Genomic DNA, 10,764 nt, shown 5'->3' on the forward strand with positions numbered 1-10,764 from the left:
TACTGAAGTTTTCAGGAGGTTTCTTTTTCTGGTAGTGGGAGGGAAGGGTGGGTCGGGGGTTATGTTGGAGGATCTGTCCATGAAGGAAGTTTTCATGGGGGAAGGGAAATTGCCATGAAGGGGGCGCCGGACTTGCCAGTATTATTTATTGGTTATTGGGAAGTATACAGACATTTTCAGTACGGATTTTTTTTCTGGTTGTTGGGGGTGGAGGAGGGGATTACTTGGGAGAAGCTTTCTGTGGAGTTAGTTCCTTTGGGATAGGTGAAATTTCTATGAGGGGGGCACTGTATTTCCAAACATTATTAAAAAAACCATCAGAAACTAAATTAAAAAAAACAAGCTTTTTTCAACTGAAAATAAGAAGCAACTTTTGAACTTTAAACAAACAGAAATTATACCGTATATGAGGGGGGTCTCCCCCAAGTTAATACCTCGCTCTTTACGCTACAGTTTTTTTAGTGCTTTCAAAAGAGCTATCTATTCTAACTAAACGGCCTTTGTGATTCAGGGGTTTGTGAATTAAATTTGTTTTTAACTTTTAACTTAAAGAGCGAGGTATTGACTAAGGGAAGAACCCCCTCATATACGTAATAACATAGGCTATACGTAATAAAAAAACAATAAAAAAACAAGCGATACGGACCAATAGTGATCGAAACTTTTAAAAACTTTTAAAAAATTTTATGTCAATAAATGTATCAAAAGAATGGGTTTATAATGCTGATTCTAAATATATAAATTTTATTAAGTTTAGTATGACTCATCAAAGGCTACGAGCCTGAGAAAATTTACCTGATTTTTTAAAGAGGGGGGAAATATCCCCTACAAGTGAAAGAATTTTAATGAAAATCACACCGTCAGATTCAGCGTATCAGAAATCCTATTACATAGGTTTCAAGCTCATATCTGCAAAAATCTGCAACTTTGTATTTTTTGCTAGAAGAAAAATATACGAATATAGAAGTTAGTTACGTAAGTTAATTTGTAAATTACGTCATAACCAAATTTAGAGACATCCATTTAGCAAAAGAAAAGTAACATTTTTATGCAAATTTTGTTTACTTATTCAATGACGGTTAGCCAAAATAAAAGTTGCATTAACTAAAAAATGATCAGAAATTAAATAAAAAAAACAAGTTTTTTAAACTGAAAGTAAGGAGCGACATTAAACCTTAAAACGAACAGAAATTATTGCGTATATAAAAGGGGCTATTCCCTCCTCAACACCTCGGTCTTTACGCTAAAGTTTTCTATTGTTTAAAAAAATAGAGTTGAGAGAAAGTAAAACTTTAGCGTAAAGAGCGAGGCGTTGAGGAGGGGACACCCCCTTTTATATACGGGATAATTTCTGTTTGTTTTAAGTTTTAACGTCGCTCCTTACTTTCAGTTTAAAAAACTTGTTTTTTTTATTTAATAATGTGAAGGCTCAAAGAGATTTCGACAATTCTGGATTAAAACTATGCTTTTTGAGGTATTAGGCACCCCCTCTTGCAAAAGCAATGAACCACCGTCCTTCTCTTAAAATAGCTGATGCGGTATTTTACAGCCCTCTGCATTTTTTTTTTTTTATCAAACATCAAGCGAATCAACTTAGTTAAATGAAGCTTAAAAATAACTGTCTATATTGTCTGGCCAGTGATCTTGTCTGGTCTTAGGAACGAATGCGGCACCGTGCTGCATTACTGCCCCTGAAACTGGAAAGTTCAACATATAGTTTTTGGTACTTTCAAACCGTCCGGCTATGGGAAAATTTAATCGATAGCAACTTCCCCCCACCCAGGGCAAAATTGTAGTTTAGGCCTACAAAATGGAAGAAACGGAACTTTCTTGTGGTAACTCCTTTTTGGTTATTTAAAGAGTGCGCTAGAGCTTTGAATTTTCATCTGAATGACCGCTCTCTTGATTTTCTAGGTGTGTTAGTTCGATACGATCAACCCTGGGAACAAAATAAAAGAAAAAAAAACACAAAAACAAACAAACCAACAATCAAATAAACACGCATATGTAATCTTTTTTCTATAAAAAAAAAAAATTTAAATTTTAGTAATTAGGAGCTTGAACCTCTTCAAGATTGTCCTATAATATACTCACTATGATTTCGTAATTTTCTTTAAGATGAAAATTACAATGTTTCCTCCATTTTCTAAAAATCAGGCATTTTCCTCAAGCACGTTGGTTCTGAAGGGTAACTTTAAACTTTATGAATTCTATATATTTTGAATCAGCATTAAAATAAAACTCTTTTTATATACTAATAGTTATCAAAACTCCTTTCTTTAGAGTTTTGGTTACTATTAGCCTGAGTCACTCCTAACTTAGAGCTCGTTACCACAAACTGTTTGAAACAATTTTTATGGGTCAGATCATAAAATATAAATTAAGGTTTATTTTTTTTGGTACTGCTTTATCTGAAATCCTACCAAATAACAGTGTTTAACCCACCACCATTAGGAAACCGATTATTTTAACTTAAATTACAACAAGTTTCGGTATTTTTTTTTATAGAATCCAAACCAAACGCAAGAAACTCCAAATAGGAACTATGTCTATATAGTTTTACATTTTTGATGAAAGTCTTCTAGAAAACATCCATCCAACTTTTTTCAGAAATTGAATTTAAATCCATTCTACTATAAAATGCAAAGTGACCCTCAAAGCGATACAATGGAAAGACCCCACTGATAAAAGTCTGAGAAAATACAAACAAAATATTTCCCAGCTTAGGAAAAATGGATATTTTCCAGATCAATGGCTCTAAAAGGACTGAAAAATAAATTTCCTCTTTGTGTTTTTCCTCGCTCCTAGTATTCATAGCATATAATTTGACAGAAATTTTTTTGAAAAATTGAACTTTTTTTCAAGGTTGTATTTGAAACTTTCCAAAATGAGAAATTGCAAGTTTCAAAGGAATATCCATACAAGGCTGTATCCAGGATTTTTGTTTGGCACGAGGGGGGGGGGGTAAATTTTTTTTAATGCATCAAAAATTTGCTTTTATACATTTTATGACGTTTTTACGAGTCAGACAGAATTTTGTTAGGGGGGCGGTGGGGGTTCAAGCTTCATAATCCCTCTGGATACGGCCCTTTATCCAGAATGTAAGCTATTGTTTCTCTTGTGAGCAGTAATCCAGCGTGGTTGACGCGTCTACAGGTGGAGGATGGGGCAAAGTCCTACAGATATGTAAGACACCTCCATTTAGTAGGAGGCACGGACCCAAGGAGGACCTAGTCCTTTGGGGTTCATAATAGAAACTGGGGAACCTCAACCGGGGTAGTAAATACAGACGGAGGAGGAAAGAGGCCCCTACACCAAGCTGGGCACACCGGCCCGTGGATAAGTTCAGTGAGTTACAAACCTTCTCCCAGCAATGGGTTAAATAGCATGGTGAAGCAGAACACCATCGTGGGAGGATCCTCTATAGGATAAAAACTTTGACAGGGCGTAAGATCAAATTTCTTACGGACAACAATGCGGACTCTAATGGACCAGAAATCCAAAGGCCTAGGATCGGTAAAGACCGCATTGTGTAGGTGCAAGGGACTCCATTTAATTGAACTTGTGTATTATCCCGACTGCATTCCGATTAATTATATTGTGTCATTGCGCCTAGGAATCTCGTCAGGGCTCTCACAGGAATTTTGCCAAGGGTTTGAATCTTGCCAGCTAGAAGCAGGGCTCTGCTTGAAATCCTATGGAAAAGGGATAGGGCCCTGCTTGAAATCCTATGCTATATTCCCCATGCTATTTTCCCTATCTGTGCGCTTGAAATCCAATGCTAATTTTCCTAGGGATGACGTGAGTAGAAAGGGAGGTGCTACTCGTGACGGGCACCCCTGCTGCCATCTACAATTTAGTCTAACTCTGTCAGTACACCAAATATGGACATAGAGTCCCTAGGGAGATGAAACACCTGTGCTGTCAGTCATTAATCAAATTGTTTCCGGGGAAGTTAATTAATGTCTGACAGATGACGTCAAGTTAATTAATGTCTTTGGAGTTCGACCAGAATTGTTTCCGGGGCAAAGTTTAGATCACACGTGACAGATGATGTCATGTTTGATTGATTTGACACGAAAGGGGAATTAATTTGTTGTTTCTAAGGGGAATTATTGATTCACGAAAGGGGAATTAATTTGTTGTTTCTAAGGGGAAGGTGGGGAAGAGATATATTGATTGCGTAATCGAAGGGAGAGAATTCCCGAGAAATTGATTACATAATCGGTAGAACCCTATCAGGAGCTCGTGATGGGAATCCATTTATGTGCATAGAATGACGTAATCAACTAGGACAAATGGATTTCTGAGAAATTGATTGCTTAATCGGTAGAACCCTATCAGGAGCTCGTGACGGGAATCCATTTAAGTGCATAGAATGACGTAATCAACTAGGACAAATGGATTTCTGATAAATTGATTACATAATAGGTAGAACCATATCAGGAGCTCGTGACGGGAATCCATTTATGTGCATAGAATGACGTAATCAACTAGGACAAATGGATTTCTGAGAAATCGATTACATAATCGGTAGAACCCTATCAGAAGGTTCTGACGGGAACAAGTTCCTTTCTTAATGTTCATTCTAAACCCATTTTTCAACTTGAAGTAATTATCTTTTTCACCCACAACTATACTTTACAGCTTTTTGGTTACCTCAACACCAAGAAATACTTTTCAAAGACCTTTTCAGAGCAAGTTACTTTCTTAATGTCCTTTCTAAACCCATTTTAGAAGTTGAAGTACTTATCTTTTTCACCCCAAACTATACTTTACAGCTTTTTTGATACCTCAACACCAAAGAACTACTTTTCAAAGACCATTTCAGAGCCAGTTACTTTCTTAATGTCCCTCCTAAAACCTTTTTTCAATTTGAAGTACTTATCTTTTTATCCACAACTATACTTTACAGCTTTTTGGATACCTCAACACCAAGAAATACTTTTCAAAGACCATTTCAGAGCAAGTTACTTTCTTAATGTCCCTCCTAAACCCATTTTACAACTTGAAGTACTTATCTTTTTCACCCACAACTATACTTTACAGCTTTTTGGATATCTCAACACCAAGAAATACTTTTCAAAGATCATTTCAGAGCAAGTTACTTTCTTAATGTCCCGCCTAAACCCATTTTCCAACTTGAAGTACTTATCTTTTTCACCCACAACTATTCTTTACAGCTTTTTGGACACCTCAACACCAAGAAATACTTTTCAATAACCATTTCAGAGCAAGTTACTTTCTTAATATCCCTCTTAAACCCATTTTCCAACTTGAAGTACTTATCCTTTTCACCCACAACTTTACTTTACAGCCTTTTCGGATACCACAACATTAAGAAATACATTTCAAAAGACATTTCAGAGCAAGTTCTTTTCTTAATGTCCCTTCTAAACCCATTTTCCAACTTGAAGTACCCATCCTTTTCACCCACAACTTTACTTTACAGCTTTTTGGATACCTCAACACCAAGAAATACCTTTTACATGTCATTTCAGAGCAACTTCTTTTCTCATTGTCCATTCTAAACCAATTTTCCAACTTGAAGCATCCATTCTTTTCACCCACAACTATACTTTACAGCTTTTTGGATACCTCAACACCAAGAAATACTTTTCAAAGATCATTTCAGAGCAAGTTGCTTTCTTAATGTCCCTCCTAAACCCATTTTCCAATTTGAAGTACTTATCTTTTTCACCCACAACTTTACTTTACAACTTTTTGGATACCTCAACACCAAGAAATACCTTTCAAAAGACATTTCAGAGAAAGTTCTCTACGTAATTTTACTTCTAAGCCCATTTTCCAACTTGAAGCATCCATCCTTTACACCCACAACTTTACTTTACAGCTTTTTGGATACCCCAACACCAAGAAATACCTTTCAAAAAGCATTTCAGAGCAAGTTCCTTTCTTAATGCCCCTTCTAAGCCCATTTTCCAACTTGAAGTAGCCATCCTTTTCACCCACAACTTTACTTTACAGCTTTTTGGATACCTGAACACCAAGCAATACTTTTCAAAAGGCATTTCAGAGTAACTTCTTTTCTTATAGTTCATTCTAAACCCAGTTTCCAACTTGAAGTACCCATCCTTTTCACCCACAACTTTACTTTAGAGCCTTTTCGTATACCTCAACACCAAGAAATACCTTTCAAAAGACATTTCAGAGCAAGTTCCTTTTCTTAATGTCACTCCTAAAACCATTTTACAAGTTGAAGTATCCATCCTTTTCACCCACAACTATACTTTTCAGCTTTTTGGATACCTCAACACCAAGAAATACCTTTCAAAAAGCATTTCAGAGCAACTCCTTTTCTTAATGTCCGTTCTAAACCCATTTTCCAACTTGAAGCAACCTTCCTTTTCACCCCCAACTCTACTTTACAGTTTTTTTGGATACCTCGACACCAAGAAATACATTTCAAAAGACATTTCAAAGCAAGTTCTTTACGTAATGTCCCTCCTAAACCCATTTTCCAACTTGAAGCATCCATCCTTTTCACCCACAACTTTACTTTACAGCTTTTTGGATACCTCAACACCAAAAAATACCTTTCAAAAAGTATTTCAGAGCAACTTCTTTTCTTAATGTTCATTCTAAACCCATTTTCCAACTTGAAGTATCCTTCCTTTTCACCCTCAACTTTACTTTACAGCTTTTTAGGATACCTCAACACCAAGAAATACCTTTCAAAAGGCATTTCAGAGTAAGTTCCTTTCCTAATGTCCCTTCTAAACCCATTTTCCAACTTGAAGTACCCATCCTTTTCACCCACAACTTTACTTTACAGTTTTTTGGATACCTCAACACCAAGAAATACTTTTCAAAAAGCATTTCAGAGCAACTTCTTTTCTTAATGTCCCTTCTAAACCCATGTTACAAGTTGAAGCATCCTTCCTTTTCACCCACAACTTTACTTTAAAGCTTTTTGGATACCTCAACACCAAGAAATACTTTTCAAAGACCATTTCAGAGCAAGTTACTTTCTTAATATCCCTCTTAAACCCATTTTCCAACTTGAAGTACTTATCCTTTTCACCCACAACTTTACTTTACAGCTTTTTCGGATACCTCAACACCAAGAAATACCTTTCAAAAGACATTTCAGAGCAAGTTCTTTTCTTATTGTCCATTCTAAACCCATTTTCCAAGTTAAAACATTTATTCTTTTCACCCACAACTTTTCTTAACAGCTTTTTGGATACCTCAACACCAAGAAATACCTTTCAAAGTGCATTTCAGAGCAAGTTCCTTTCTTAATGTCCATTCTAAACCCATTTTCCAACTTGAAGCATCCATCCTTTTCACCCACAACTATACTTTACAGCTTTTTCGATACCTCAACACCAAGAAATACTTTTCAAAGATCATTTCAGAGCAAGTTGCTTTCTTAATGTCCCTCCTGAACCCATTTTCCAATTTGAAGTACTTATCTTTTTCACCCACAACTTTACTTTACAACTTTTTGGATACCTCAACACCAAGAAATACCTTTCAAAGGACATTTCAGAGCAAGTTCTTTACGTAATGTTCATTCTAAACCCATTTTCCAACTTGAAGAACCAATCCTTTTCACCACAACTTTACTTTACAGCTTTTGGATATCTCAACACCAAGAAATACCTTTCAAAATACATTTCAGAGCAAGTTCTTTTCTTAATGTCCCTTCTAAACCTATTTTCCAACTTGAAGCATCCATCCTTTACACCCACAACTTTGCTTTACAGCTTTTTGAATGCTCAAACACCAAGAAATACGTTTCAAAAACCATTTCAGAGCAAGTTCCTTTCTTAATGCCCCTTCTAATCCCATTTTCCAACTTGAAGTATCCATTCTTGTCACTCAAAACTTTACTTTACAGCTTTATGGATATCTCAACACCAAGAAATACCTTTCAAAAGGCATTTCAGAGCAACTTTTTTTCTTAATGTCCATTCTAAACCCATTTTCCAACTTGAAGTACCCATCCTTTTCACCCACAACTTTACTTTACAGCTTTTTCGGATACCTCAACACCAAGCAATACATTTCAAAAGATATTTCAGAGCAAGTTCCTTTTCTTAATGTCCATTCTAAAACCATTTTACAAATTGAAGCATCGATCCTTTTCACCCAGAACTATACTTTTCAGCTTTTTGGATACCTCAACACCAAGAAATATCTTTCAAAAAGCATTTCAGAGCAACTTCTTTTCTTAATGTTCCTTCTAAACCCATTTTCCAACTTGAAGCAACCTTTCTTTTCACCCACAACTCTACTTTAAAGTTTTTTTGGATACCTCGACACCAAGAAATACATTTCAAAAGACATTTCAGAGCAAGTTCTTTACGTAATGTCCCTTCTAAACCCATTTTCCAACTTGAAGCATCCATCCTTTTCACCCACAACTTTACTTTACAGCTTTTTGGATACCTCAACACCAAGAAATACCTTTCAAAAAGCATTTCAGAGCAACTTCTTTTCTTGATGTCCCTTCTAAACCCATTTTCCAACTTGAAGCATCCATTCTTTTCACCAACAACAATACTTTACAGCTTTTTGGATACCTCAACACCAAAAAATACCTTTCAAAAAGTATTTCAGAGCAACTTCTTTTCGTAATTTTCATTCTAAACCCATTTTCCAACTTGAAGTATCCTTTTTCTTTATCCCATCCTTTTCACCCACAACTTTACGTTACAACTTTTTCGGATACCTGAACACCAAGAAATACGTTTCAAAAAACATTTCAGAGCAAGTTCTTTTCTCAATGTTCATTCTAAACCCATTTTCCAACTTGAAGTTCCCATCCTTTTCACCCACAACTTTACTTTACAGCTATTTGGATACTCAACACTAAGAAATACCTTTCAAAAAGCATTTCAGAGCAACTTCTTTTCTTAATGTCCCTTCTAAACCCATTTTACAAGTTGAAGCATCCTTCCTTTTCACCCACAACTTTACTTTACAGTTTTTTGGATACCTCAACACCAAGAAATACTTTTCAAAAGGCATTTCAGAGCAAGTTCCTTTCTTAATGTCCCTCCTAAACCCAGTTTCCAACTTGAAGTATCCCATCCTTTTCACCTACAACTTTACTTTACAGCTTTTTGGATATCTCAACACCAAGCAATACTTTTCAAAAGACATTTCAGAGCAACTTCTTTTCTTAATGTCCCTTCTAAACCCATTTTACAAGTTGAAGCATCCATCCTTTTCACCCACAACTATACTTTTCAGCTTTTTGGATACCTCAACTCCAGGAAATACTTTTCAAAAGGCATTTCAGAGCAAGTTCCTTTCTTAATGTTCATCCCAAACCCATTTTACAAGTTGAAGCATCCATCCTTTTCACTCACAACTATACTTTACAGTTTTTGGATACCTAATACAAAGAAATACCTTTCAAAAGGCATTTCAGAGCAAGTTCCTTTCTTAATGTCTCTCATAAATCCATTTTTCCAACTTGAAGTACCCATACTTTCACCCACAACTTTACTTTACAACTTTTTGGATATCTCAACACCAAGCAATACATTTCAAACGGCATTTCAGAGCAAGTTCCTTTCTGAATGTCCCTCCTACACCAATTTTACATGTTGAAGCATACATCCTTTTCACTCACAACTTTACTTTAGAGCTTTTTAGATGCCGCAACACAAAGAAATACCATTCAAAAGGCATTTCAGAGCACCTTCTTATCTTAATGTTCCTTCTAACCCCATTTTCCAACTGAAAGTAGCCATCACTTTCACCCACAACTTTACTTTACAACTTTTTGGATACCTCAACACCAAGCAATACTTCTCAAAGGCATTTCAGAGCAAGTTCCTTTCTTAAAGTCCCTCCTAAACCCATTTTACAAGTTGAAGCATCCATCCTTTTCACCCACAACTTTACTTTACAACTTTTTGGATATCTCAACAAAAAGCAATACTTTTCAAACGGCATTTCAGAACAAGTTTCTTTCTTAATGTCCCTCCTAAACCAATTTTACAAGTTGAAGCATCCATCCTTTTCACCCACAACTTTACTTTACAGCTTTTTAGATGCCTCATCACCAAGAAATACCATTCAAAAGGCATTTCAGAGCAACTTCTTTTCTTAATGTCCCTTCTAAACCCATTTTCCAACTTGAAGTAGCCATCCCTTTCACCCACAACTTTACTTTACAACTTTTTGGATACCTCAACACCAAGCAATACTTTTCAAAGGCATTTCAGAGCAAGTTCCTTTCTTAAAGTCCCTCCTAAACCCATTTTACAAGTTGAAGCATCCATCCTTTACACCCAAAACTTTACTTTACAGATTTTTCTTTCTTTTTAATGCGCAAATACCATGTAAAACTTTTTAACGGCATTTCAGAACAAGTTCTTTTCATAATTTCCCTCCTAAACGCATTCTCCAAGTTGGAGTAACCAACCTTTACAACCACAACATAACTTTACCACTTTTTGAATGCTCCAACACCAAGCAATACTTTTTAAAGACATTTCAGAACAAGTTCTTTTCTTAGTGACCGTCCTAAACCCATTTTACAAATTGAAGTACCCATCCTTTTCATCCAAAACTTTACTTTACAGCTTTTTGAATGCTCCAGTATGAATTGTGTGTTTATCCTTCCACTGCGTAAAAAATACTGATTTAATGCACGCATTAAACTAGGTAGTGTCGATAAATTGCCATAGAGTACCAATGGGAAAGCCGCGTCGTGCCTATGAACAAGCACAAAGTACGATTGGTAGAGCCGTAAGCATATTTCATGTCATTTTAAGATAC

This window comes from Artemia sp. Qi Xiang Cuo, chromosome 11, assembly GCF_049724085.1.
Source record: "Artemia sp. Qi Xiang Cuo chromosome 11, ASM4972408v1, whole genome shotgun sequence".
Taxonomy (NCBI): domain Eukaryota; kingdom Metazoa; phylum Arthropoda; class Branchiopoda; order Anostraca; family Artemiidae; genus Artemia; species Artemia sp. Qi Xiang Cuo.